Raw genomic sequence first — 25,564 nt, forward strand, 5'->3', positions numbered from 1 at the left:
GTAAACAGAAGTCAATTTTTAAATTAGATTTGTTTTTATTTATGTCTATGAGTGTATTGAGAATATATGTTACACATGAGGGGTGTTTACCAAGGCCAGCAGAGACAGATCTCCTGGAAGTGTAAGTTACAGAAGCTGTGAGTTGTCTGGCCTCAGTGTCAGTCAGCCTCCTGAACTTAGGTTCTGGACATACTCTCAACTGCTGAGCCAGCTCTCTAGAAACAGACAAATTTCTTAACCTATATTTTAAAGTTAAGATGAAGTCCACATAGCTTAAAATTAGATTGTGTAAAAATATTAGATTGTGTGCCTATGTATTTTAATAGGCAAAACGTAAACTCTAGAAAAATAGTTAACAATGATGAGAATCACAGATGTTTCTAAGCACTGAATTCTAGAATGTATTTTAAGATATTAACTCAGTTTGAAGAGATATATTTTTAAAACTATGTATGTGCTTATGCACCAGTTTGCACACATGCTTGTGGGTACCCACAGAGGCCAGAAGAGGGGCTCAGATCCCCCAGAACTATAGTTATAGGTAGTTGTAAGTCAACTGACCTAGACGATGGCATGAGACTCTGGTCCTCACTTCTGAGCTCTCTCTAGTTCCCATTTTAGAAGTTCGAGACTGGTTAAAAGGGATGAAAAATGAATTCATCAAGTAGAAGAAGAATAAATCTTGGTGTTAGAAGAATAAGAACTGAATGGACATTATTTTTTGTTATAAGAAGAATGTTGTACTGCTGATGTTTTAAATAGCTATAAATGTATAAACAAACATGAATATGTTTATCATCCTCTGACTAAACATGTGTGACTGAAGAATAGATTCATTCTTAGAATTTTAGAAAATATTAAAATCACTATCTGGTGCCACAATGTTAATTTTTTTAGCCTACCTATATTTATTTCATTGAATTATTTGAATATTTGTCATTTGGACTTACTAAGCTAGTGAAAAGTTACAAATTTGATAAATATTGCATATTTGTGTTATGCTAAGTTGGTTTAAATAACTGTCTTAGTTAATGTTCTATTGCTGACAAAACACGGTGATTATGCAATTCTTATAAATAAAGGTATTTAATTGGGGCTGGCTTACAGTTTGAGAGGTTTAGTCCATTTTCATGGCAGGAAGCATGGCAATGCATAGGCAGATCTGGTGCTGGAGAAGAATCTGTACCCTTTTCCATCCTGATCTGAAGGTAGCAAGAAGAGAGATTCTTGGTCTGGTTTGACCTTTTAAAACCTTAAGGCCCACCCCACAAGTGACACATTTCCTCCAACAAGGCCACCCCAACTCCAAAAAAAGTAGTGCCATTCTTTAGGCATTTAAATTATTGGGCCTATGGGAGCGACTCTTATACAAACCACCACAATGACTAACATTATTTAAAGGCCCTTTGAAAAAAATATGGCTAAATTCTGCTATATTCAATATTGCATGCTGGAAACTTAAATTTGTAAGAAATAAGGAAAAATGAATATTTTTAACCTTCTACTTAAACATTTAACAAAAAATATAAGCCAAACTGAAATTCCAATAAGTTTTTCCTGTGAATGACAAAAACGAAAAACCTTATTTATAAAATGTAAGTAACCATGGTTTACATAAAAATGCATGCCTGACAAATGAAGACTCCATGGATTTACATATGATTCAAGATTCCCAATCATTTAAGGACATCATACTTCAGAGTGGGTGATGTTGCCAGTCAGTCCTATGGTTCTTAGTCACACCTTCCTTACAGAGAGAGTATGGGTTCGTTGTGTGATAAATGAGTCCTTAAATTTCATTAAACAAAGAGAAATCATAACCACTCTGTCCTCAGGAAAAATTCAAATCAGTTAAAACAAAATGGGTACCCTCTCTATTTTTCAATCAAGAAAAATAAGCCAAATTACTAATATACCTAATCTAAATTCTGTTGTTAAGTTGACTAGACTCGTGCTAAGCAGATGTAAGGAAACCTTTAGCCCTTACACTTAAAGGTTGTCATGACTTTCAGAATTAAAGATAATGGCTTAAATGTCAGTGCTCATGAACTTCTGTTTGGTTGCTACAATAACAAGATCAGTCCTCCTACAAGAATACTCATGATTTTAATTATGAAAAAGACATGGGAACATTGAAGAGATGGAAGTTTATGTATTGCACAGGAGGGGGACGTGCACACTAAATTGGTCTTTGCTGGGTTACGAAGGGAAAGCACTTGACCTTGCAGATTTAGATTTCTGGTGGGTCCTTTAGAACAGTCGTCCTCGACCTTCTAATATTGACACCTTTTAGTACAGTTCCTCAAGTTGTGTGACCCCCAACCACAAAATAATTTTCTTACTACTTTATAACTGTAATTTGCTACTATTATGAGTTGTAGCATAAATATCTGATATTCAACCGTAGTAGAAAAATTGTTTGACCCACTAAAGGGGTCATGACCCACAGGTTTAGTACCATTGCTTTAGAGCCTCAGACAGGAGTTCCTCTCATGGCTGCAGGGAGTACAGACTAGAGGAAGACCAGAGCAGCTGTCCTACTCTTTCTATTGTAGTCCGGAAAATTATGAACCTAGTTTCCATGTTATAAAGCGGAACATGTGCCATATCTAGTTGGTTTCCTTTGGACAATGCAGAAGTTCAGTTCACATTATTATGAGAGATCCCTTTGACTTACAGTTCTATTGGAAGTGCATGCATGAGCATAGGTTAGCAGCTCACACATGAGCAGTGTGCAGATTTGTAGATGTGGGGATGGAGTCCAACTCCTAAACTTCAAACCCAGTGAAGTGGAAGAATCTTTCTAGATGTGAGGTAGCCACCCTATTTTAAGAAGGGAAGACATTGTGTTGAAGAAATAAATAGCTATGGGAAAAACAAAAGATATCTAGAGTAAAATTAAATCAAACAGAAAGGCAAAAACAAACTACCTTAAATAAGCAATCAGGAAATATTCCTTATCAGTGATAAAGCTTCATCATCACCACCACCACATCATCATCATCATCACCACCACAACCATCATCATCACCATCATCACCACCACCACCATCATCATCATCATCATCATCATCACCACCACCACAACTGGCGGCGGCAGCAGCAGCAGCAACAACAACAACAGCAGCAGCAGCAGCAAGAGCAGCAGCAACATTTTAATGTGGGCAACATTTATTTTCTTAAAGACTTTTTATCTGGGGAAAATGGAAACTAAGCACCTGGCAGTGAGTGACAGAGTCTCATTATAGACAACACTAAGGAGTTCTTGGACCCACCTGGAGGATGTCAGTGAAACAGCACACACGGTACAATGACCAGTTTCTGCTTAATTTTGCAGTACAAGGAAATGTTCCCTGAATTGTTGGTCAGTCCTGTTAGTGAGTTCTGGTGATCCTGCACCAAGCAGTGGGTGTCACTAACTGCAGTGTTTGAAACAACAACAAATAAATTCCTGCTCAACCAATCACCCAGGAAGACACAATTGATGGCAGATATCAAAATCTGCATCAGTTTGATTGGAGAGTAAAGATTCACGACTATGAAATAAATAACACGGGTGATAAATTTGTAACTCCAAAAAGTTTGCTTATAACATTGTGGGCAAAGTTATTTAATGAATTTTAACAATGAATATTTGCTCCTCTGCTGAAAAGAGCGTATAAATCAGAAATGCTTTTTATTCATAAAACAAAGAACGTCTTATTGTACATTGCTAGTGACCTTAACCTTGAATAAATAGAACTTAATTCTCCCTCACTGCCGTCCATGCAATCAGCCTTTTCTTCTGCCAAGGAGAAAAAAAAAGCTGTTGCCAAATTACTCCGATTGTCCGGAATGCTGGACAAATAACGCAGGAATGCTTTGAACTCATGAAGCACCTCTCATCCACCGAGTGCAAAAACACTTCAAAAAGAACAACTTGCACATCCACACAATTGCCAGACCCTTTTGGATGAGTTAAGGCAGGCTGCTGCATAGCAATTATAAATTCTATCAGGTTGAAAAAAAGACATGAGAACTTGCAGAGCTAAAATCATTTTGGACAAGGAGGAGGCAAACATACCAAGGACAAGTCTCCTGGACCTCATGCCTGTGTACGCAGTGGTGAGAAGACGATGATCTCAGAGAAGGAGGGATTCACTGGGGATGGAAATCAGTGACACAAAGAGGTAGCACAGAAGAGCCTCAGTATTATAGGTGTTTCTTATTAAATTTCATTAAATTGCCTGGGATTGAACTCTGACCCTGGTACAGACTAGATGAACACTTTACCACTTAGCTTTCCTCCTAGCCATTGTTTCTTTCTTTCTTTTTTTCTAATTTTTTAAAAAAATAAGTGTAAAATTTCCTCTATACCCTACCAAGTATCACAACCTCTTTCTATTCAATTTCAAATTTATGATTTCTTTAATTGTTGTTATCTATCTATCTATCTACCTACCAACCTACCTATCATTATCATCGTTTGTCTATTGAGATATCTAGATATTTAAGTTTAATCTCCTCAGTCAGTAATGTTACTTGTGTGTATGCCTTTCAGGCTGACCATTTGATATTGGCTAATGATATTGAGTGCAGCTGGCAAAGCAGTACTCTCCACGTCCCTCCACGTCATGGTGGCATCTTTGATTTCAGCTTGGTAACTCAGAGAACTCGGTTCCAGGATAGCTGCTGTAAAATAGAGCTGACTTAGCCTTTAAAGGGGGTTAGGGAAGCTAGGCTGTTTTAAATACAAGGTCATCTGTTAACAATACAGTGTGTTTTCAACACCAAGTCATTGTACAAGTCTTATGATAATAGTTGACGCTACACTATTTTTTTAAGTGTTCTTTTTAAATTGGGATTTTAGAGATCCCCATCTGTTGCTACACAATATTCATTTAGATAATCTTTCTAGCAAAAATTCAGTTTCATGTAGGAAACAATCCTCTTTATTCAGTGTCCAGACCTCACTTCAGCTGCAGTATCTGATTAGCTTAATCATCACAGTTCTGTGCCTACCCCCACCGTGTGATGGAGGAATGAAGAGAATCAGCGATTTAGAGCATTGTTCTTAGTCCAGCCACTGGAAAGATCTGTTGGCTCAGGTTTGGAGGTTCTTTTCTGTTGGATACGAATCCTCATTTTTAAGGGTCTGGTATATGTTGTTATAGCGGTTGTTCTGGGAATGTAGCAGAGCAAATTGCATACAGTCTGACCATGGCAGCAAAAATGAGAAAGGGAATGGATTGAGGTGCCCCAGTCCCACTTAGATGGAATGCAGCTGATGACCTAGGGACCTCTTATTAGGCCCTACCTTCTAATGGGTCCATCAGCTCCCAATAGAGCCACCTTGGGGACCAAACTTTCAGTATCTGAGAATTTAGGGATTTTAAGATCTAAATGGCAGGTGACCTGTCTTCCGCAATTAAAAATGAATACAGATTTCTGTTAAATACGAAGAGTAAGTTTGAAGTGTCTGTTGTACTTCACAGTGACTGTAGTTAAAGACATATTGTACAGATGAAAATTTCTGAATTAATTATATTTTCAGTGCTTGCACCACAACAAAAACAGACATAGATGTGAGGCGTCAGGAAGGACGCATTATATTTTCCCTTGTGTGTCAATCAGGCCTTGAGAACTGCCCCCATTTGAAAAGAACTTATGTGTCTATTTGTGTAGGGAGCGGCTAAAGATGGCGCCGACATCCGGTGGTCGTTTGTGGTAAACACCTACAGCACATGTGTTGGCAGACCCCCAGCACCTACAAGGCCAGGGTGATATTCATGCTAAATAGGTATTTCATGCTCCACCAATCCCCAGTGGACAAATTTACAGCCACAGCCTGTCTTGTATTTAAGGCGAGTGCCTTTGTTCCCCGGGGTCCCCGTACTATCAATTAGGTGTTCCTGCAATAAAGGCTGATTGAGAAGGATTCAACGGTGTTGCGTCTTCCTTGCCGGTCGAGGTGGGCACGACATATTTGTACTAGATTTGTATATATGATAAATAAGGACTAGCCAGATGTGTTGATTCCCATCTATAAACACAACTGGAGTGGCTGATGCAGGAAGATCATGTGTTCAAGGCCAGTTTTGCTATACAATGAGACTCAAAAAGCAAAATGAAACATTATATAGAATATAGGTCTTTTTTAATGGAAATTTATTGTATTTAGGTTTATACATCTTATATAAGGATACATGCTATTAATACATATTTTACATATTTAGCTTTGAGAATGTGAAAATAATCTCTTTAATTTGTCCAATAAGATACATACTGAAGGCTTTTTTGATTAATAATGCAGTCAAGGCCTCGGTCCGGCTTCCTGACAACTGTTTAGCTCTCAGGTGCCAGTAATCATATTTAAGAAAACAAGTATGCAAAATAGAATTATAGATATTGGGTTCATGTTAACTTATTGAGAAGATTTCAAATTTAGGTCTCAAGCATTTTAAATAATAAGTAGCATTTAACTTTTTTCTTTTTTGCAGCTGTTTTTAAAACTATCAAGTTTAAAAAGAACTAACACAGGTAAAAAGCTGGGAATTAACTATTACATATGAACTGCTACTCAGTTAAATATTTATTTGTTATAATTATATATTACTGTAATGTTTGTGAAGACCCTGGTACTCTAAGAATTGGGATATGAAAGTTTCTTCATAGCTATACAGCAAAGTCACAACAAACCCAGAGTTCCTAGAAAGAAATTGAGCTTCATAAAAAAGTCCTGAAGGAGAGTTTAGAAAGGAACGGAAGTTGATTCCAACCAAAGAATAGATGTATTTGTTGCAGGATGGTGTCATGTATGTAGCACAGATGGACATGTACTCCTTCACATGACTCATTCTATACTAGCACATGAATTTTGGAGGGTTTTTTTTCCTACTCTACTTAAAACACTGAGACTTAAGCTATCACATTAACCTCACTACACCCTGTACAGTGCATGGTTTCTCATTTCTGCATGGCATGAGTGGTTGGCAGGAGTAAAATTAAATGCAGATTTGGCCTGCAAGGAACACAATCACATGGAAATGAGACTGGAGAGGAGGCCCAAGACATACTGGTACAAGAAGCGTAATTGCACCACGTGCTATACAACCTTTATCAGCTGCCACATTGTTTTACAAATAAAAATATAAACAAGATAAACGTTATAAAAGAAAATTCAGTGATAGCAATGTTCTTTCATTCTAGTTATAAATGCCAATTCGACTGTCTCAGTGGACTGTGTCAAGCTAAGTTTCTCTAAGGTGACTGTGAGTTTAAATTTCTTACTAAACGCAAAATAAAGACTTATTCAGGTGATAATTAAAACGTGCTTAGGGGGGTCTTAGACTTTCTGAGCATGAGCTGTTGGTAACATTTTCCTTCTTGTTTTGAAATTTTCCTAACATCTATTCCACCATTTACCTGTAGGTGATAAGAAATAAATACCTTAAAAGGCTGCTTATCCTTTTATATTTTTGTTGGGAGAATACTAATAGCTTCAGAATGACAAGAAAACTCTCAAGTGATTTTTAAATTATCTGTAAAAGTAATAATTGGAAAGCCCCATCCTAATGAAAATTTACTTTTTAGTAATAAGGCAATAATTTTAAAAACACTTTAAAAATGTCAATGCACTGTCATATTTTAACTTTAAACATTTGAGAACAGGCATGATGCATTGGTTTGGATGCTTTAAATTATCAATCAAAAAGCCATTGTGACTGAAGGGTAAAAGTGATTTATGATCATAACTGAGAAGACCAGGAGTGGGTACTACAGGGTTAGCTGACTCAGCAGTTCAGATGCTACATTTTTCTTTTTTAAACTCTTCCTAAACTTGGCTTTCTTGCTAGGTTGCCTCAAGGTCTAGAATAGCTATTTTTTTCCAGGAGTTTGATACCTCTCAAGAAAATACAAATTAATTTTCTTAAACCTTAATCTCATCCCTAACAAAAAAAACTTTTTGTGACTCCCTTAAGTTAACCTTTGGCAAGAAACAATGGATTGAAATGAAATTTGTCCTGAACTAAGCAGTCAGTCCTTTCTTGTCCCTGACTTGGGACTTGGAATGGGCTTCGGCATTTTCTTCTCGTCCAGGGCAAGATTGAGACTCAGAAAGAAGAAAAGGGAGAAAGTACTCACTCTTGTTTGATAATCATCAATTTCTGTCTATTCAGATATAATTTAAAAAACACAACTAAAATTATCTTAATCAGCAGAATTGTAGTGCCTCAATAATCAAGAAGTCAACTGTTAATTTGTACTCATATGAGGCCTAATTACAAATGGGGGCTCAAGTTTTCAACTATCCAGATTTCAGCTGCTTTGATTTCTTTCTAGGTGCTATTCTGTAGGTCAGTTTCATCTTTGTCTTCTGTTTGACATGGTGTTGGCAACATTGATTGTAGTAGTTGCTCTTTTTCTGTCCTTACTCCATGTTCTCTAGAGGAAGAGAAGGTTTTAGGTCTGGTTACTGTAAAAGATGTATTAGAGGCTCTGGTTGATGTGTCCTCATGGTCCATTGGGTCTAATAGGGATTTATGTCTGTTTTCAACCAATAGCTGTAATGAGCTCACAGAAATGCATCACCCAGGGACAAGCATTAGGATTATTTAAACAGATTATATCTAGACCAGTACAGAGGATGAGGTCAGTGGTCAGTTCTTTATTGAAAATTAAGTAAGGGAAGAGATGACAGAAAAGATAGCAGGAATATCTAGCATGCATTTAAATTATAGATAGAAAAGTTGAAATGGATTAAAATGGTCTTCCCATAGGCATTTTGATTACAGATAGGGCTACAGAGAAGGTATAATGTCTCAAGCGGTGGACTTCCACTGTGTTGAAACTTTCCCCTATGTTCTTCAATATTGTCTGGATAGCATACTGTTTACCTATTTATTACAATTTTATTCGTGTGTTTTTTTGGAACCCCTCCCATGTCAGCATTAAACACAGTGCTTTTAGGACTGTGAGGGTTTGGCTTCTCATAGATTGGGATTTCCAGATTCCAACACTGTTTATATGTGCTCTGTGTAGAATAAGATTTGTGGCATTCATTACTACAACTTGTACTTAGAAATTCAACAACTTCAAACATTTTATAGACAAAAAATTATTTAACCCCTTTTCTATTGGATTAAACTCCTTTAAGGCTTCAAATTATAACAAATGAGAGGACATACATCATGTGATTAGATTATGTTATAAACTACTTTATATATTAAACTGAAGTTAATACTTTGTAGTTAATTCTTATATATCGACTTATATAAGCAAGAGTTATAATTAACAATTTCATTGAGATTTATTCTGCATTGGTAGCTATAAGGGCTTTTCTGTTGCTTGACAGTTTGAGTCTCAGGGAAATATATTAAATATGAAGACAATCTCATATGCTTTCTTCCATTAGTCTTAATGATTTGGTTAGAAAAACCACAAGCAAATAGCAAACTCTGATATTGAGAACAGCTGTCATGTCATTTAAAATGAACTTCTACAGTGGGTTTAGGATTGAATCTCAAAGACTGGCATGGTGCTTTTCCCAGTAGAAAGAAACTGTAATTTCATTGTTTGGTAAGACTGAAAAGACAACTGCGTTTGGAAGGAGGATGTTTGGGATGGACTAAATATTGTGAAAAGCATGTGTGTCCTTTTGGGGCAAGCTGGATTTTGGTATTGGTACACTGTGAAGACGCTTTGAGGTCACAGGCCAGTAGTTCATGGATCCATTGAAAGGATAGAAAGGCAATACTGGTTGTTAGATACTTTTAATGGCATAAGTATTTTAGCAGAAAGAAAATCTTACACAAATGCCATTGCACAAGAAGACGAAAGTAAAAATGTTCCAATTGAGTCAATGGAGAACTCCAAACCCTGAAAGGTCATATGTGTCTCAGTTACTTTCATCCTCTCTGGCCTGCTGGCAGTGAAAAGTCTCAGAGAATCCCCATGGCCCTGTGGACAGTATTTTAAAATGCTTGAAATGGATTCACTTAATGTTTCAGATTGGATTCACCAATTCTTTGAGAAAGTATATGTACTAACCGAGTAGATGCTTTCTTGGAACTTATATTCTGTTGAGGAAAAAGAAAGCAAAGAAACAAAATGTGGCATAGCTTATATTTAGCCAAGAATAAAGACCTGATTTTTATCACCAAACCCAAAATAGCAAAGTTAAGAGAGAAAAAAATTAAAAAGGAAGAGTAAATGAGTCGTATGTAGAATCCAAAAAGGGCATAGTGATCGCATTGGGTAGGCCTTGAGGTCTTGTCCAGTGAGCTTAGAGAAAGTATCTCTACCAAGATGATGTTTAAGCAGAGGCTTGAAAAAGTTGGAGGGAGATACAAGCTTGACCTGCTGTAGCAACAGATAGAAGTCCACTGAGGCTAGACCATGAGCAAGACAGAGAAGATAGTGAGGCCAAAATTAGGAGAAATTATGGAAGCCCACATCACTCATAGCTCCATGCTGTATTGGACTTTGAATTCTGTTTGGAGTTGGGCTGTTTACAGCTCCAGTGTGAGCTTGGGAAAATAGAACCTAAAAATGAGACAATAGTCAACATTAGTCGGACAATCAGACAATTCCTACCCTGAGTGTTAAGAAGAATCACCTGAGAAAATTGCACAATCACAAGGATAAGCCACACATGATAAAAACATCTTTTTTTTTTCATGTGACTAACAACTACTGACATAAACTCACTTTTACCCATTACACCTGGGAGGAGCAAAACAAAACAAATAAAAATCAAAAAAAAAAAAAAAGAAGAAAAAAGAAAAAAGAAAAAAAAACCTTATTCCAAGAACAGTTCAAAACGGTGTTTTGAAGAAACTAATATCTTGTTTTCTTTTCTTCTTGTTTTCTTCCAGCCACTCAGAATTCTCATAGGAGTCTATTTTTGGACTGTGTTCCAACACTGCATATAATAGCAAATGTCTGTAACTTCAACATCTGGATGATGGAGTGTACTGGCTGGTTTTGTGTGTCAACTTGACACAAGCTGGAGCTATCACAGAGAAAGGAGCCTCCCTTGAGGAAATGCCTCCTTGCGCAGATCCAGCAGTAAGGCATTTTCTCAATTAGTGATCAATGGCAGGAGGGTCTAGCCCATTGTGGGTGGTGCCATCCCTGGGCTGGTAGTCTTGGGCTCTATAAGAAAGCAAACTGAGCAAGCCAGGGAAAGCAAGCCAGTAAGCAGCATCCCTCCTTGGCCTCTGCATAAGCTCCTGCCTCCAGGCTCCTACCCTGTGTGAGTTCCGGTCCTGACTTCCTTTGGTGATGAACAGCAACGCGGAAGTGTAAGCTGAATAAACCCTTTCCTCCCCAACTTGCTTTTTGGTCTTCATGTTTTGTGCAGGAATAGAAACCCTGACTAAGACATGGAGGTAGGAGGAACAGGAGTTCAAGGTTATTCTTGATTTCATAGGCAATTCAAGGCCAGCTTAGGGCATGTGAGACCTGTCTTGAAACATTAAAATAAACAAAAGGGAAAAGAATACATTTACCTTACATTAGATCATAATCTTGTGATATTAATTACAACGATTTCTCGGATGCTGATGGAGGAATGGGGAAAGGCACAGGTAGGGAGTGAGTCTGACTTTTGTAAGAGTAATGGCGATATAAATGCAAGCAGTGGGGAATTTTTAGGTATATTTTGTATATAAATTCAATAGGATTTGCTGATATCCTAATACTTGAGACAAAGGGAAGAGACATCAAAACTGAAGACTAATTTGATATTTAAGGCACTAATTCAATGGGATAGGTTTTCTGAGATGGGTTAATTTGGGAGAAAGGAGAGTGAAGTGGTTGAAATAGGGTTTTCTTCAAGATACATAGGATTTTTAGTTACCCAAAAGACACATAAGTAGGAATGTTATGTATGCAATTGGAAATATAGGTCATGGCAGATTACTGGCTTCAGATAGAAATTGAAACCATAGATGAAGATGATATTTTTTTTATTAACTTGAGTATTTCTTATATACATTTCGAGTGTTATTCCCTTTCCCGGTTTCCGGGCAAAAAAACCCCTCCCCCCTCCCCCTCCCCCCTCCCCTTCCTTATTGGTATTCCCCTCCCAACCCTCCCCCCATTGCCGCCCTCCCCCCAACAGTCTAGTTCACTGGGGGCTCAGTCTTAGCAGGACCCAGGGCTTCCCCTTCCACTGGTGCTCTTACTAGGATATTCATTGCTACCTATGAGGTCAGAGTCCACGGTCAGTCCATGTATAGTCTTTAGGTAGTGGCTTAGTCCCTGGAAGCTCTGGTTGCTTGGCATTGTTGTACATATGGGGTCTTGAGCCCCTTCAAGCTCTTCCAGTTCTTTCTCTGATTCCTTCAACGGGGGTTCTATTCTCAGTTCAGTGGTTTGCTGCTGGCATTCGCCTCTGTATTTGCTGTATTCTGGCTGTGTCTCTCAGGAGCGATCTACATCCGGCTCCTGTCGGGCTGCACTTCTTTGCTTCATCCATCTTGTCTAATTGTGTGGCTGTATATGTATGGGCCACATGTGGGGCAGGCTCTGAATGGGTGTTACTTCAGTCTCTGTTTTAATCTTTGCCTCTCTCTTCCCTGCCAAGGGTATTCTTGTTCCCCTTTTAAAGAAGGCGTGAAACATTCACATTTTGATCATCCGTCTTGAGTTTCATTTGTTCTAGGGATCTAGGGTAATTCAAGCATTTGGGCTAATAGCCACTTATCAATGAGTGCATACCATGTATATCTTTCTGTGATTGGGTTAGCTCACTCAGAATGATATTTTCCAGTTCCAACCATTTGCCTACGAATTTCATAAAGTCGTTGTTTTTGATAGCTGAGTAATATTCCATTGTGTAGATGTACCACATGTTCTGTATCCATTCCTCTGTTGAAGGGCATCTGGGTTCTTTCCAGCTTCTGGCTATTATAAATAAGGCTGCGATGAACATAGTGGAGCACGTGTCTTTTTTATATGTTGGGGCATCTTTTGGGTATATGCCCAAAAGAGGTATAGCTGGATCCTCAGGCAGTTCAATGTCCAATTTTCTGAGGAACCTCCAGACTGATTTCCAGAATGGTTGTACCAGTCTGCAATCCCACCAACAATGGAGGAGTGTTCCTCTTTCTCCGCATCCTCGCCAGGATCTGCTGTCACCTGAGTTTTTGATCTTAGCCATTCTCACTGGTGTGAGGTGAAATCTCAGGGTTGTTTTGATTTGCATTTCCCTTATGACTAAAGATGTTGAACATTTCTTTAGGTGTTTCTCAGGCATTCGGCATTCCTCAGCTGTGAATTCTTTGTTTAGCTCTGAACCCCATTTTTTAATAGGGTTATTTGTCTCCCTGCGGTCTAACTTCTTGAGTTCTTTGTATATTTTGGATATAAGGCCTCTATCTGTTGTAGGATTGGTAAAGATCTTTTCCCAATCTGTTGGTTGCCGTTTTATCCTAACCACAGTGTCCTTTGCCTTACAGAAGCTTTGCAGTTTTATGAGATCCCATTTGTTGATTCTTGATTTTAGAGCATAAGCCATTGGTGTTTTGTTCAGGAAATTTTTTCCAGTGCCCATGTGTTCGAGATGCTTCCCTAGTTTTTCTTCTATTAGTTTGAGTGTGTCTGGTTTGATGTGGAGGTCCTTGATCCACTTGGACTTAAGCTTTGTACAGGGTGATAAGCATGGATCGATCTGCATTCTTCTACATATTGACCTCCAGTTGAACCAGCACCATTTGCTGAAAATGCTATCTTTTTTACATTGGATGGTTTTGGCTCCTTTGTCAAAAATCAAGAGACCATAGGTGTGTGGGTTCATTTCTGGGTCTTCAATTCTATTCCATTGGTCTATCTGTCTGTCTCTGTACCAATACCATACAGTTTTTATCACTATTGCTCTGTAATACTCCTTGAGTTCAGGGATAGTGATTCCCCCTGAAGTCCTTTTATTGTTGAGGATAGTTTTAGCTATCCTGGGTTTTTTGTTATTCCAGATGAATTTGCAAATTGTTCTGTCTAACTCTTTGAAGAATTGGATTGGTATTTTGATGGGGATTGCATTGAATCTGTAGATCGCTTTTGGTAAAATGGCCATTTTTACTATATTGATCCTGCCAATCCATGAGCATGGGAGATCTTTCCATCTTCTAAGGTCTTCTTCAATTTCTTTCTTCAGTGTCTTGAAGTTCTTATTGTACAGATCTTTTACTTGCTTGGTTAAAGTCACACCGAGGTACTTTATATTATTTGGGTCTGTTATGCAGGGTGTCGTTTCCCTAATTTCTTTCTCGGCTTGTTTCTCTTTTGTGTAGAGGAAGGCTACTGATTTATTTGAGTTAATTTTATACCCAGCCACTTTGCTGAAGTTGTTTATCAGCTTTAGTAGTTCTCTGGTGGAACTTTTGGGATCACTTAAATATACTATCCTATCATCTGCAAATAGTGATATTTTGACTTCTTCTTTTCCGATCTGTATCCCCTTGACCTCCTTTTGTTGTCTGATTGCTCTGGCTAGAACTTTAAGAACTATATTGAATAAGTAGGGAGAGAGTGGGAAGCCTTGTCTAGTCCCTGATTTTAGTGGGATTGCTTCAAGTTTCTCTCCATTTAGTTTAATGTTAGCAACTGGTTTGCTGTATATGGCTTTTACTATGTTTAGGTATGGGCCTTGAATTCCTATTCTTTCCAGGACTTTTATCATGAAGGGGTGTTGAATTTTGTCAAATGCTTTCTCAGCATCTAATGAAATGATCATGTGGTTCTGTTCTTTCAGTTTGTTTCTATAATGGATCACGTTGATAGTTTTCCGTATGTTAAACCATCCCTGCATGCCTGGGATGAAGCCTACTTGATCACGGTGGATGATTGTTTTGATGTGCTCTTGGATTCGGTTTGCCAGAATTTTATTGAGTATTTTTGCGTCGATATTCATAAGGGAAATTGGTCTGAAGCTCTCTTTCTTTGTTGGGTCTTTGTGTGGTTTAGGTATAAGAGTAATTGTGGCTTCATAGAAGGAATTCGGTAGTGCTCCATCTGTTTCAATTTTGTGGAATATTTTGGATAATATTGGTATGAGGTCTTCTATGAAGGTCTGATAGAATTCTGCACTAAACCCGTCTGGACCTGGGCTCTTTTTGATTGGGAGACCTTTAATGACTGCTTCTATTTCCTTAGGAGTTATGGGGTTGTTTAACTGGTTTATCTGTTCCTGATTTAACTTCGATACCTGGTATCTGTCTAGGAAATTGTCCATTTCCTGCAGATTTTTAAATTTTGTTGAATATAGGCTTTTATAGTAAGATCTGATGATTTTTTGAATTTCCTCTGATTCTGTAGTTATGTCTCCCTTTTCATTTCTGATTTTATTGATTTGGACACACTCTCTGTGTCCTCTCGTTAGTCTGGCTAAGGGTTCATCTATCTTGTTGATTTTCTCAAAGAACCAACTTTTGGTTCTGTTGATTTTTTCTATGGTCCTTTTTGTTTCTACTTGGTTGATTTCAGCTCTGAGTTTGATTATTTCCTGCCTTCTACTCCTCCTGGGTGTATTTGCTTCTTTTTGTTCTAGAGCTTTTAGGTGTGCTGTCAAGCTGCTGACATATGCTCTTTCCTGTTTCTTTCTGCAGGCACTCAGCGCTATGAGTTTTCCTCTTAGCACAGCTTTCATTGTGTCCCATAAGTTTGGGTATGTTGTACCTTCATTTTCATTAAATTCTAAAAAGTCTTTAATTTCTTTCTTTATTTCTTCCTTGTCCAGGTTATCATTGAGTAGAGCATTGTTCAATTTCCACGTATATGTGGGCATTCTTTCCTTATTGTTATTGAAGACCAGTTTTAGGCCGTGGTGGTCTGATAGCACGCATGGGATAATTTCTATCTTTCTGTACCTGTTGAGGCCCGTTTTTTGACCAATTATATGGTCAATTTTGGAGAAAGTACCATGAGGAGCTGAGAAGAAGGTATATCCTTTTGCTTTAGGATAGAATGTTCTATAAATATCCGTTAAGTCCATTTGGCTCATGACTTCTCTTAGTCTGTCTACGTCTCTGTTTAATTTCTGTTTCCATGATCTGTCCATTGATGAGAGTGGGTTGTTGAAATCTCCCACTATTATTGTGTGAGGTGCAATGTGTGTTTTGAGCTTTAGTAAGGTTTCTTTTACGTATGTAGGTGCCCTTTTATTTGGGGCATAGATATTTAGGATTGATGAGTTCATCTTGGTGGATTTTTCCTTTGATGAATATGAAGTGTCCTTCCTTATCTTTTTTGATGACTTTTAGTTGAAAATTGATTTTAATCTGATATTAGAATGGCAACTCCAGCTTGCTTCTTCCGACCATTTGCTTGGAAAGTTGTTTTCCAGCCTTTCACTCTGAGGTAGTGTCTGTCTTTGTCTCTGAGGTGTGTTTCCTGTAGGCAGCAGAATGCAGGGTCCTCGTTGCGTATCCAGTTTGTTAATCTATGTCTCTTTAATGGGGAGTTGAGGCCATTGATGTTGAGAGATATTAAGGAATAGTGATTATTGCTTCCTGTCGTATACATATTTGGATGTGAGGTTATGTTTGTGTGCTTTTCTTCTCTTTGTTTTGTTGCCAAGACGATTAGTTTCTTGCTTCTTCTAGGGTATAGCTTGCCTCCTTATGTTGGGCTTTACCATTTATTATCCTTTGTAGTGCTGGATTTGTAGAAAGATATTGTGTAAATTTGGTTTTGTCATGGAATATCTTGGTTTCTCCATCTATGTTAATTGAGAGTTTTGCAGGATACAGTAACCTGGGCTGGCATTTGTGTTCTCTTAGGGTCTGTATGACATCTGTCCAGGATCTTCTGGTCTTCATAGTTTCTGGCTAAAAGTCTGGTGTTATTCTGATAGGTCTGCCTTTATATATTACTTGACCTTTTTCCCTTACTGCTTTTAATATTCTTTCTTTATTTTGTGCGTTTGGTGTTTTGACTATTATGTGACGGGAGGTGTTTCTTTTCTGGTTCAATCTATTTGGAGTTCTGTAGACTTCTTGTATGGGTATCTCTTTTTTTAGGTTAGGGAAGTTTTCTTCTATGATTTTGTTGAAGATATTTACTGGTCCTTTGAGCTGGGAGTCTTCACTCTCTTCTATACCTATTATCCTTAGGTTTGATCTTCTCATTGAGTCCTGGATTTCCTGTATGTTTTGGACCAGTAGCTTTTTCCACTTTACATTATCTTTGACAGTTGAGTCAATGATTTCTATGGAATCTTCTGCTCCTGAGATTCTCTCTTCCATCTCCTGTATTCTGTTGGTGAAGCTTGTATCTACAGCTCCTTGTCTCTTCTTTTGGTTTTCTATATCCAGGGTTGTTTCCATGTGTTCTTTCTTGATTGCTTCTATTTACATTTTTAATTCCTTCAACTGTTTGATTGTGTTTTCCTGGAATTCTTTCAGGGATTTTTGTGACTCCTCTCTATGGGCTTCTACTTGTTTATTTATGATTTCCTGGAATTCTTTCAGGGATTTTTGTGACTCCTCTCTATGGGCTTCTACTTGTTTAATTATGTTTTCCTGGAATTTTTTCAGGCATTTTTGTGATTCCTCTCTGTAGGCTTCTACTTGTTCTCTAAGGGAGTTCCTCACGTCTTTCTTGAAGTCCTCCAGCATCATGATCAAATATGATTTTGAAACTAGTTCTTGCTTTTCTGGTGTGTTTGCATATTCCATGTTTGTTTTGGTGGGAGAATTGGGCTCTGATGGTGCCATGTAGTCTTGGTTTCTGTTGCTTGGGTTCCTGCGCTTGCCTCTCGCCATCAGATTATCTCTAGTGTTACTTTGTTCTGCTATTTCTGACAGTGGCTAGACTGCCCTATAAGCCTGTGTGTCAGGAGTGCTGTAGACCTGTTTTCCTGTTTTCTTTCAGCCTGTTATGGCGACAGAGTGTTCTGCTTTTGGGCGTGTAGTTTTCCCTCTCTACAGGTCTTCAGCTGTTCCTGTGGGCCTGTGTCTTGAGTTCACCAGACAGGTCACTTGCAGCAGAAAAGTTGGTCCTACCTGTGGTCCCGAGGCTCAAGTTTGCTCTCGGGGTGCTGCCCCAGAGCTCTCCGTGGCAGCAGCAACCAGGAAGATCTGTGCCGCCATTTCCGGGAACTTCAGTGCACCAGGGTTCCAGATGGCGTTTGGTGTTTTCCTCTGGCGTCCGAGATGTGTATGCAGAGTGCAGTCTCTTCTGGTTTCCCAGGCGTGTCTGCCTCTCTGAGGGTTTAGCTCTCCCTCCCACGGGATTTGGGTGCAGAGAACTGTTTATCCGGTCTGTTTCCTTCAGGTTCCGGCGGTGTCTCAGAGGCAGCGGTCCTGCCGCTCCTGGGCCCTCCCCCACGGGAACCCAGAGGCCTTATACAGTTTCCTCTTGGGCCAGGGATGTGGGTAGGGGTGGGCAGTGTTGGTGGTCTCTTCCGCTCTGCAGCCTCAGGAGTGCCCACCTGACCAGGCGGTCGGGTCTCTCTCCCACGGTGTCTCGAAGATGATATTTTAAACAGTGGATAAGGATGAAATCATCTCAGGAGAGTGCAGATGGAGGGAGAGGGCTAAGACTGGACACCTGAGAAATAATGGGATTTAGTCTACTTTATGGAAGTCTCTGGGGTCATCCACAGTTGTGTGATGTGATAGAAATACTGTCTTGCTTTTGCTCTCTTGGTGGAACTCTTGCCATCAGTGACTTGGAGTCATTCCAGACTTCTTTTCTCCATTTTTCTCTTTTTTTCTTCCCTCTAAATTGGAAACACTGACAAGCCTCTAATCAACATGACAACAAAAACAGATGCTGTGATGGTAAGATGGAACCCTTGCCTTCCAGGATTTGTGGGCTGAGTTATGGCACAAAATGACTTCCAGTTATCTGCTGTCGAGAGTTTCCAATACTGTTTATGGAGGTTTCAAGGAAATGCACCCCCAATAGGCCTTAGAGAGTGACACTATTATGAAGTGTGGCCTAGTTGGAGTAGGTATGAGCTTGTTGAAGGAAGTGTGTCATTTGGGGGCTGTGAGGTCTCAGATGTTCAAGTCAGGATCAGTATTCACTCTATTCCTACTGCCTGATGATCAGGATATCATTGGCAACTTCTCCAACATGATGTCTGCCTACATGCCACCATGCTTCCTTCTATGATGATAACAGACTAAACATCTGAATTGTAAGCCAGCCCCAGTGAAATGTTTTCTTATTAGAGTTGCCAAAGTCATGGTGTTTGTCACAGCAATAGAAGAATGCCAGCTAAGACAATGTTGAAACCCACAGAAAACTCAACAACATCGGGGATTTAGCTAGTTTCCTGGCCAACAAAAGACTAAGTCCCATACATGAAATAAATTTTGATGGGCATGTGTGAGGGGTCTAATACTCAGGATTGTTCCTCCATTTATATTGTGAATTGAGAGGTGCAGAAGTAGCATTATTCTATTGAGGGAGTAGGCAGCTTGGGGAATTTTAGTCTGATAGATGTGGTAGGATAGTCTGTAACTTGTAGAATGCTAGGTTTTCATCCTTGGGAATTCAACAGTCTCTGAAGAATTTCATTCCCAGATTTTCAGATTATTCTGGTGAAGGTGGTATTCTTGGTAGGTAGACATTGTCTGTGTTGAAACTCACCCAAGTTGAAAGATCATGGTCAGGGTAAAGATTCTCAAGATATGAAATAAATCTGGTAGAAGGGTCAGTATTTTGTCTAGTCTTTCACTACCCTGCCTTAAAACTGGAATGGGCTCACTACAAGCCTCCACCCAGCTTCCCTTGAATCTATGGATAAAAGACACACACACACACACACACACACACACACACACACACACACACACACACACAGAGTTGTTCTTTTCAACTTGCCTTTGGACACAGTTGCTGAGTGCTACTTTTTCCCACCTGGAAAAATGTGCCCTCATCATTACTCTTATATCTGCCCTAAACTATAGTTGTTAAACTCCCCTGACCACCTTCCTCTAGGAGCACCCTGTGTGGCCACTCTGTTTCTAGATCTTACATTGCTGGTCAACTTTTCTTCATCAGTATCTTGTCTAACTCTGTCCCTCTTCCCTTGTGTCTGTCTCTCTTCTCTCCTGGGACCCAGAAGTACTGCCTATTTCTTATGCCCAGCAATCGGCCCACAGGTTCCTTACTGACAGATCAAGAACCAATTGGGAAACAGGACTTCAGCATCAGAACTATCCTTACAGGGCAAGGAGTTCAGCCTAGAGGTAGAATGTATCCTTAGTATGTGTGAGAGCTTCATTTCAATCTCCAGTATCAAAATTAAAGTAAAAGAGAAAATGCTGACTCTACTACTGTATTGGTTGTGGATCTATCTTATAGTCTTCTGGACTTCAATTGGAGTTCTTCACTCTGAGGTGTTTCATTTCATTTTCTTTCTTTTTGGTCCGTGTGTGTGTGTGTGTGTGTGTGTGTGTGTGTGTGTGTGTGTGTTTGGATATGCATTCATGTTTATATTTGTGTGTGTGCTTGTATATGCAGTACACTGTGTTTGTGTTTTGTGTGTGTATGTGTTTGGATATACATATACATTAATGCTTATATTTGTGCTTGTGTGTGCTTGTATATGCAGTACACATGTGTTTTGTGTCTGTTTATGTGCACTTGTGTGTGTGCATGTGTGTGTGTATGTGTGTGTGTGTAAGATGTTCAGTTATGTCTGTGCATGTAAGAGGTCAAAGGTTGATATCAGGCATCTTTCCCTATTGACACTTACTTTACTTTTGAGACAGTGTCTCTCACAAAACCTGAGGTTCCTCTCACCTAAGCTAGATAGGCAGGAGCTCCCAGGATTGTTTGGGGGGATTTTCCCTATCCCCCAGCACAGGATTACAGACACGCCTTTGCACCTGGCTTCCTTGTGAGTGCTGAGGATCAGAATCCAGGTCCTCATGTTTTGTAATAAGCACTTTACCCACTGAGTCATCTCTGCTGCCCACATCTGAAGATAGTTCAAAAATTATATATTCAGTATGGGTAAAATGGATTTTAAGTCACCAATCACTTTTTTCTATAATAATCTTCTCCTTTTTATTAGTTTTTCTTCTCTGTTTTAAAGAGTTCAGTATTTTTTTGCTTCTTTCTTCCATTTATTTATTTATTTATTTATTTATTTATTTATTTATTTATTTATTTTGCTTTGTAGAAAAAGTGTACTGCTATATGTTCCCAACTGCCCTTGAATTTTCAGCACTCCCCCGACTCAGTCTTATGAGTGTTCTCACAGTTATGTGCAATCATTCCTGGCTCTGGAGACTCCACCGTATACCTCAATGACATTTAATTGAAGCTGGCTTAGGGTTTCAGAGGTTCAGTCCATTATCATCATGGCTGGAATCATAGCAGCCTGTAGGCAGATATGGTGCTGGAGAAGGAGCTGAGAACTCTACACTTTGACCCAAAGGCAGCCAGAAGGAGACTGTCCTGTACAGGCAGCCAGAAGAGGATCTCTTTTGCACTGAGGTGGAGCCTGAGTATAGGAGGAGATCTTAAAGTCTACATACACAGGTCAACAAGACCACCCCTACTCCAACAAGGCCCCAACTCCTAATAGTGGCTTCCCATGGGCCAAGTGTGTTTGAACCACCACAGTTACCACAATAATTCTCTGTGACACACCACGTCAGACTTCACTGTCTTAGAACAAAAATATATGCTTTATAGACCTGTAGTTAGGCCTTGGAGACTATCCTTTCCAATAGACAAGTGACAATCACACATCCATTTTTCTCCCTCTTGGGATCAGCACTTTGATCCCCTGGGTTGCTGTACCTCTTTATCTTCCTGAAACCCACCATTGATGTGCTGTGACAGCACAGCCATTCTCACTGCCCTCTGTGCTGTGTTTAAATTGCAGGCCTGGAGTATAAGCTAAAAATAGATGCTCTTCCCTCACTAGGCAACGCAGAGTGACATGAAATGTACCCCAAAGACCCTTGCTTTTGTTGCTTGCTGTGTAATGCAGCTTTGCTGGGACATTTCTTGTGAAGCCTCTAGAATAAACCTGTAGGCAGGAGAGTGGAAGGGAGATGCAGAATGCTATTTCCTGGTGACATTAGTTGTTCAGAACTTGCTGAAAAACAATGTACTTCTGAAGTTTTGGGGTAAAGTACTTATACATTTATATTCAAGTCATCTTGATCTGTGTTTTCTCCTGTATAAAACTGAGAAAAAACTCTAATAGGAAGTTTAGATCAGAGGCCATTTTGTACTCCAAGTGCCACTGTGCCGTGCAGATTCAGATCCTTCAGAGCAGAAGAAAAGTAATGCTCATTAAGGCCTGGAACTTGAGACGCTTACTATACATTACCTCATGGCATCCTCAGGCAATCTGCCAAGGTGAGAGTTCTGTTGCTCAGATTTAAAGTGATGGAAGTTGAGGTTCAGAGTCATTACCAGGTTTCCAAACTTCACTATCATTTTGCTTCAGTGCTGGATGAGTTGAAAGAGGAATCAATATGTCGTGATGCTGTGATGTCTGATGCCTGCATGCCTACCCTTTGTCCAAGTGGGTCCTCATTCCTATCAGGACATTTCCATTGACTTCTCACTTGCACACTCCAAGCTCTAGTCTCTAGGCCCCTATGGTATCGCTGACTCTTGGAGCCATTCTGAGAAGAATGCAGATGTCTTGATTGATACTTAATGTTTCAATCATAAAGGTCTCCACATTCTTGATGAAGGTGATGATGGAAACATATTTGGAAGAACAACTATTATCGATAAGACATTTGCCCAAATGAGCACATTGATTCTATTTTCACCCGCAGAATGGTCTCTCTGCAGCTCCTCCCCTTGGTCACTTTCTGTTGGGGAACTGACAACAACACCACTGTGGATCAATGAGAACAGGAATTAAATTTAGCAATGGTTTGTAGCATCTGGAGACATAGTTCTTTGTAATTATATGGACTCTAATAAAAATGGTAGAGGATTTTCAGCAAGCTCTTTACTCTCTTCAAGGATTTTTTTCTTATCCAGTAGACAGTTTTAATGTTGACTATAATATTATGGATTGATATTAATGAATTGATTCTCTAAGACTAGAGATATATCTCATTGGTTACAAGCACTTGGATGCACTTTCATTGAGTCTGGGTTTGGTTCCTAGTGCTCACATGGTGGCTCACATCCTCTAGTTCCAAAGGACTAGATACACTCTTTTGTCCTCTACAGGTATTAGGTATACATGTGGTATACATACATCAATGCAGGCAAAACACTATACATGTACAATAAACAAAATAAAGAATAACGCGTAAGAATTGATTTTCTAAAGGGAGAAGGGTCTGTCTGTCCTTGGAACTGAACTAGCTCATGTGTTTCTTTTATGTTTTTAATACTTTTAATTGGTTATTTTGTTTATTTACATTTCAAATGTTATCCCCCTTCTTGGTTTTCTCTCTCAAACCCCTCCCTATCCCACTCCTCCTCTCCCTTGCCTCCACAAGGGTACTCCCCCACCTACCCACCCACTCCTGCCTCACCATCCTAGCATTCTCCTATGCTGGGGCATCAAGCTTTCACAGGGCTAAGAGCCTCCCCTCCCTTTGATGCCAGACAAGGTCATCCTCTGCTGCATATGCAGCTGGAGCCATGAGTCCCTTCATGTGTACTCTTTGGTTGGTGGTTTAGCTCTGGGAGGGGGGGGTTTGGTTGGTCTTGTGGCGATGCAAACCCCTTCACCTCCTTCAGTCCTTCCCTTAACTCGTATATAGGGGTTCCCCTGCTCAGTCAAAAGGTTGGCTGCAAGCATCCCTATCTGTATTCATTAGGCTCTGGCAGAGCCTCTCAAGAGATATCCATATCAGGTTCTTGTCAGCACACACTTCTTGGTATCCGCAATAATGTCTGGGTTTGGTAGCTGCATATGGGATGGATCCCCAGGTGGGGAAGTCTCTGGATGGCCTTTCCTTCTGTTTCACTCTTTGTCCCTGTATTTCCTTTAGACAGGAGCAATTCTGGGTTGAAATTTTGAAAAGGTGGGTGGCTCCATCCCTCAAGTGGGATCCATGTATAATTCTGGATATGGTCTCTACAGGTTCTCTCTCCCCTTTGTTGGGTATTTCAGCTAGTGTCATCCCTGTTGGGTTCTGGGAGCCTCTTGCTTTCCTGGCATCTGGGACTTTCTGGTGGCTAACCCCAGTTTCCCATCCCCCATTGCTACACACCTCTGTTCAATTTCCTGACCCGCTGTACATCTTGAAAGGAGGGGGAGAGGAAAAAAAGGAAGAGGGGTAGCTCATGTGTTTTAAGGTCAGCAAGTTTTTCATCAAGAACTATAGACTCGACTGTCTATGTAACTTTGACAAACCATAATGGCACTGCACACTTCTGGAACTGTGATGGTAAACTTAAAAATCAGTTTGTAGGTTCTTTATGAAGTGTATCTTATAATTGGCTTTTATTATGCACTACAGTTCATAAAATGGCAGTCCCAACCCTGGTATTTGGCAGCTGCTGCTTCTTCTTCTTCTTCTTCTTCTTCTTCTTCTTCTTCTTCTTCTTCTTCTTCTTCTTCTTCTTCACTTTGTTTCTTCAAAATATATAATTTATCTCAACAGTAGCTGTTTTTCTCAACAGCATATGTAGTTTGATCCTCATTCAGTAAATATAGCATCTCAGAAATGTTGGAGTCCCATTTGGGTGTGTCGGTGTCTATGTGTGCTAAGGCTTTCCCTTGGTTCCATTTTTTTTCATGAGGGTTACATAGGCTAGAATGCCAGAGAGCCTCCATATCCTATGCCAACTGTGAATTAATGGAAGTGGCTGCTAGAGTCCTGTGTTGAGGGTTATAAGCCAGGCTGTCTCTAGGTTTGGTTGGAAAGAATGCTGTAATCAATTAGCAATGTCTGCATTGGGGTAGAGCAGAGGAGAGTTATACCCTTTCCAGATGTCTGAAATGGAGCATTAAAAAATGCACACTTACATGTATTTTTCATGCATGGACTCAGTAAGACACAGGCCGTTCTTTTCATCACGTCTTAGGCTGTTCTGTATTTTTCAGGCTACAGTTGTCTCATTGGAAAGATAAAGAAGAAAAAAGTAAAAACTTAACAACAGCAGCAGCAGCAGCAGCAGCAGCAACAACAACAACAACAACAACAGCAACGAAGGAGTTTAAAGACCAAAGAACTGAGATTAGGGATTAGGTTCCTTGATTCAGAAGAACATGGAACTCAATCCAAACAGAATTTTCAAAGATACTACAAGCAGGGCTTTGGGACCGCACAGGTCTGCACACTGCAGTCCGTACTGGTATTAGTGCCTTGGGCCCTGGACTCAGCTTCATTCAGGAGGAGACATATAAGCATTACTTCTTTGTTTGTTTGTTTGTTTGTTTGTTTGTTTGTTTGTGAGACATGCTTTTCTGTGTTTCAGAGCACTGGCTGTCCTGGACTGACTTTGTAGACCAGGCTTTGAACTCACAGAGATCTGCTTGCCTCTTTAATCCCAAGTGCTGGGAAGGTGTGTGCCACCATGCCCATCTAAGCATTGGCCCTTAGGGGCTGCCAACAAGGGTTACTTTTGACTATGCTGTAAAAAGCCATTTTAATGTGGACTTTACCATAAACATAACAATGCT

At 39.6% G+C, this 25,564-nt stretch overlaps 1 long non-coding RNA gene across 1 annotated transcript; it reads left to right on the forward strand.

The window, feature by feature from the left end:
* Nucleotides 1–331: 331 nt before the first annotated feature.
* Nucleotides 332–25,564, forward strand: LOC134483016 (uncharacterized). Its single transcript, XR_010059814.1, has 2 exons — nucleotides 332–11,049; nucleotides 24,986–25,564. It is a non-coding gene; the product is annotated as an uncharacterized LOC134483016 (long non-coding RNA).

The sequence above is a fragment of the Rattus norvegicus genome, chromosome 18, assembly GCF_036323735.1.
Source record: "Rattus norvegicus strain BN/NHsdMcwi chromosome 18, GRCr8, whole genome shotgun sequence".
Taxonomy (NCBI): domain Eukaryota; kingdom Metazoa; phylum Chordata; class Mammalia; order Rodentia; family Muridae; genus Rattus; species Rattus norvegicus.